The sequence below is a fragment of the Limulus polyphemus genome, unplaced genomic scaffold (assembly GCF_000517525.1).
Source record: "Limulus polyphemus unplaced genomic scaffold, Limulus_polyphemus-2.1.2 Scaffold2875, whole genome shotgun sequence".
Lineage (NCBI taxonomy): Eukaryota > Metazoa > Arthropoda > Merostomata > Xiphosura > Limulidae > Limulus > Limulus polyphemus.
Window position 1 is genome coordinate 147,075 of NW_013668485.1, and position 4,890 is coordinate 151,964.

Genomic DNA, 4,890 nt, shown 5'->3' on the forward strand with positions numbered 1-4,890 from the left:
GAAATATAGTAATACACGTATAATTAAAGTGTGTAGCTTTGAAATATAGTAATACACGTATAATTAAAGTGTGTAGCTTTGAAATATAGTAATACACATATAATTAAAGTGTAGCTTTGAAATATAGTAATACACGTGTAATTAAAGTGTGTAGCTTTGAAATACGTGAATTTTACCTTTAAACTGGTGGAAATATATTACTGATAACATATTTAGAATTGATATGTGCGCATGCATATTTAGGAAAACGATGTTATATCACTTCTCATGAAACTTTCTCCTTGAAGATATTTTATTTATTTATTGTCCATTTATTTATTTGTGAATTCTGTTTTCTGAGTTATTAAAATGTGAAATGATGAGTTAAAAGTGCATCATTTTATTCAGAGACTGTTTTGGAAATGACCTTAAGAGTTGTGGATTCATTTATCCACATTCAACTATAATAACTAAAACTTTTCTACATAACAGGTAACTCAAAGGAAGAGTTTAAATGTGTTTTAGTACATATAAAAAACAAAAACTGCTACCATGGGAAGTTGGACATGACTTCATAAGGAATCGGTTTTCACATAAATTTTAGAATTTTAGTTTTATCTGTAAATGGTAAATTAAAAATGTTTTCATCTAATCCAAAACTGTTGTTGTTGTTAAGTTATTTTGTTTTGGAAACTCAGTCGAAACTAAACTAAGGATTATAAAGAAATAACTGGTAGTTTATTTGTAATTTTGATAATTTATTTGTTGGTTTGTTGTTTTAAAAATGTCTAGATTAATTTTATGGTGTTTTTTAAATTTTTTTTTACAAATGGACGTTTGAAAACGGCTTGTGTTTCAAACAGTTTTTTAAATTAAAGAACAGACTTGAGTGGCCACTGTTACTAAGGTGTGTTATTAGTTTACTAATAACAACATGAAAGTTTGAGTACAGTTCAGAAAACTTTCAAAAATATTAACTTTTTTTTTAAGTGTAAGATTCCTAGACTGTGTACTGAAAAAATGTAAACTTGAATTTTTGTAACCGCACTGTAGGAGCTGTTAATATAAACGTATTCAAGGGAACTAAGATACATCTTTGTGTTTCTGCTGTAGTTAGTCATGTAGTCTGTTGAACTAAATCCTGATCTTCCTTATAAAATCAACGTTTAACATGTTTTTCACTAGAATTGAAATATACCTTGAGATATGTATATATATATATATATATATCAGTCTATAAATGTCAGCTAATGTAATTGGTTGATAGCTGCTGTGCTGGTTTGATTTGATGTAAGCCTAGTATTTAAATTTGTAGGTTACATATAACAGTTATTCTCTATACTGTAACTACTTAATTACGTTTATTTGAAACTAGAGTTGAATAGATGTCATGACATTTAGCTGTCTTCCTTTAAAGAACAGACTTATTGAAAAAAATCTGCCCCAGAAATATCTTGTGGAATGGTTTGGGTTTCACCTGTCACATTTTTCTGGACGTAAATAAAATCGTGATTTATGAATAAAGACTTGTTTTTGCTAATGATAACTATATATTAAATGGACAAATTACTTATCAGTATTATTAATATGACTCGCTACACACAAGGGAAGTAAACAGAGCTTAGGAATATCACTTAACTACATGTACAGAGCTAGTCTTAGAGTTTTACCAGTTTAAAAAAAAATTAAATAACTTTCATGGAAGCTGGACTAATGTAAAAGTGTGTATAGTTTTGATAGGCCCTAGTACTTCTAAGAACCAAGCTAACAAGATTCTGATCTCACCAAATTAAGTCGCTATGTCAGAGTTGATTATCATAACATATAATTTGTAGGACATTGATCTACTGACTGATTATCTATAGCCTTTAGAACATTGACTTTCTCACTGTGTTAATCTATAGCCATTAGAACATTGACTTTCTGTGTTAATTTATAGACTTTAGAACATTGACTTTCTCACTGTGTTAATCTATAGCCATTAGAACATTGACTTTCTTACTGTGTTAATCTATAGCCATTAGAACATTGACTTTCTTACTGTGTTAATCTATAGCCATTAGAACATTGACTTTCTTACTGTGTTAATCTATAGCCATTAGAACATTGACTTTCTGTGTTACTTTATAGACTTTAGAACATTGACTTTTGATGTTAATCTATAGCCTTTGGAACATTGACTTTTGATGTTAATCTATAGCCTTTGGAACATTGACTTTCTATGTTAATCTATAGACTTTAGAACATTGACTTTCTGTGTTAATCAATAGCCTTCAGAACATTGACTTTCTATGTTAATCTATAGACTTTAGAACATTGACTTTCTATGGTAATTTATAGCCTTTAGAACATTGACTTTCTATGGTAATTTATAGCCTTTAGAACATTGACTTTCTATGGTAATTTATAGCCTTTAGAACATTGACTTTTGATGTTAATCTATAGCCTTTGGAACATTGACTTTCTATGTTAATCTATAGACTTTAGAACATTGACTTTCTATGTTAATCTATTGACTTTCTATGTTAAGCTATAGTCTTTAGAACATTGACTTTCTATGTTAATTTATAGACTTTAGAACATTGACTTTCTATGTTAATCTATAGACTTTAGAACATTGACTTTCTGTGTTAATCAGTAGCCTTCAGAACATTGACTTTCTATGTTAATCTATAGACTTTAGAACATTGACTTTCTATGTTAAGCTATAGTCTTTAGAACATTGACTTTCTATGTTAATTTATAAACTTTAGAACATTGACTTTCTATGTTAATCTATAGACTTTAGAACATTGACTTTGTGTTAATCAATAGCCTTCAGAACATTGACTTTCTATGTTAATCTATAGACTTTAGAACATTGACTTTCTATGTTAATCTATAGACTTTAGAACACTGACTTTCTTACTGTGTTAATCTATAGACTTTAGAACACTGACTTTTTTACTGTGTTAATCTATAGACTTTAGAACACTGACTTTCTTACTGTGTTAATCTATAGCATTTAGAACATTCATCTTCTGAATGTAATAATCTACATATTTTGAAACCTTGACTTTTTGACTGTAACAACTTTTAAGACACATTTTTGTTGACCTTTAAATGAATCACCAGAGTATTTCTGAGTTTCAAAAAGGTGATGGCAACAAAAGTAGTTTATTCTGATGGCTATGTCATAGCTGATCTTGTAACTGGCTGAGGGAAGGTAAATATACAAGTTGAGTTGTGATTCGTTAGGCAATCTATGTCCAAAATGTACCAGTGTGGAAAAATGTCATGTTCATGGTGCTGCTCTGAACGTGTAAAAATTCTGATGAACGTTAACTCCTTAAAACAAAGCAGATGCTGCCAGTGTCAGGCCGACAATCCCAAATTAACCATCAGAAGGTGACGGCATCCAATAACATTTATGTCTCTTTGCCTAATAACTAACTCAAGCCATGTTATTATCCACTTTTTATAAAAAATACCAGAAATTTTATAAGGTATGGTAATAAATATTAAGACATGAAAATAAATGCCAAAATTTGTTGTTAAATTCCTAGTAAATGTGTGTTAATTGCAAGTCCACATATTACTGCATTATAACAAGATTATCCACCTTTTAATGTGGATGAGTACGTGTTCACATCCCACTAAATATGAAAGGCTAGTTATGATGTATTACTTCATATGTACATATTTGCACATCTTCTGAGATTGGAGTGCTTGTTCGGAACAGCGTCAGTGGCATTAAACTGTAGTTTTCACTAATAAGATTAACCTTGATACAACAAGCTCTGTGTGGGATTCATTTATATCTTGTTAGTTTTCTAAGTACTACATGGTCTTGTTTGTCTTCATGTCAGAAACTTTCTAAGAAGACTTACTATTTTTAAGTTTTTTTCTTCTCTCTGTAATATTCATGTACTGTATAAGATGCTTCTCTGTAAGCCAACTGGTACTTAAGGTGTAATTAATACAACCTTCAAGTTTTCTAAGCTTCTTTATAAGTACGTCAACGTAACTAATTGGATAGCATTTGTTTTCCTGCTAAGAGCAGTCTAAGTCAAGGTACATGATTCAAGAATAGAGCCATCTTTTGTAAAGAACTGTTTTAACACGGTGTTTGATATTAAATGCCCATATATTCAGAGAAGAAACACAGTGTGTTATATAAGTGTTGTGCAGGAGGTGTGTGTGTTACATAGGTGAAAGGGGGACTTGTTACATAAGTTTATGGAAGATGATTGTGAACAGTTAGTATTAATAAATACATTAAATAAAGTAAAATCTTGTATTATGATGATACGAGGAAAGCTTTCGCTGAATAGATCCAGAGGAGGTGTAGTTGGGTGAGAAACTGGATTTTGGTTGATGACTGTCGTACGTGTGGTTACTGGTTATGTTTTTACTTAGGTATAAAGGATATGTTATATAAATGTTGTGGAAATATGAATTTTTACTCTGTTATATTGGTTTTACAAGATATACATAAAAATTGTTGGTCTAATACACGGGTATTAGAATCTGTTAGTATGTTACATGTATATTACAATGACATTAGAATCTGTTAGTATGTTACATGTATATTACAATGACTTTAGAATCTGTTAGTATGTTACATGTATATTACAATGACTTTAGAATCTGTTAGTATGTTACATGTATATTACAATGACTTTAGAATCTGTTAGTATGTTACATGTATGTATATTACAATGACTTTAGAATCTGTTAGTATGTTACATGTATGTATATTACAATGACTTTAGAATCTGTTAGTACGTTACATGTATATTACAATGACATTAGAATCTGTTAGTAACATACATGTATGTATATTACAATGACTTTAGAATCTGTTAGTACGTTACATGTATATTACAATGACTTTAGAATCTGTTAGTATGTTACATGTATGTATATTAC

At 29.7% G+C, this 4,890-nt stretch overlaps 1 protein-coding gene across 2 annotated transcripts in view; it reads left to right on the forward strand.

Moving 5' to 3' along the window:
* LOC106468106 (epsin-2-like) overlaps nt 1-4,890 on the forward strand; it is a 19,162-nt gene that overhangs the window by 8,899 nt on the left and 5,373 nt on the right. The window contains exon 1 of one of the 2 annotated variants that reach the window (XM_022396406.1): nt 4,232-4,377. The exons of the other annotated variant lie outside the window; for it this stretch is intronic. The gene's annotated coding sequence lies outside the window, so the exon portion shown is untranslated. Of the gene's footprint in view, nt 1-4,231; nt 4,378-4,890 lie in introns of those variants that run through there. 2 annotated transcript variants of the gene reach the window in all.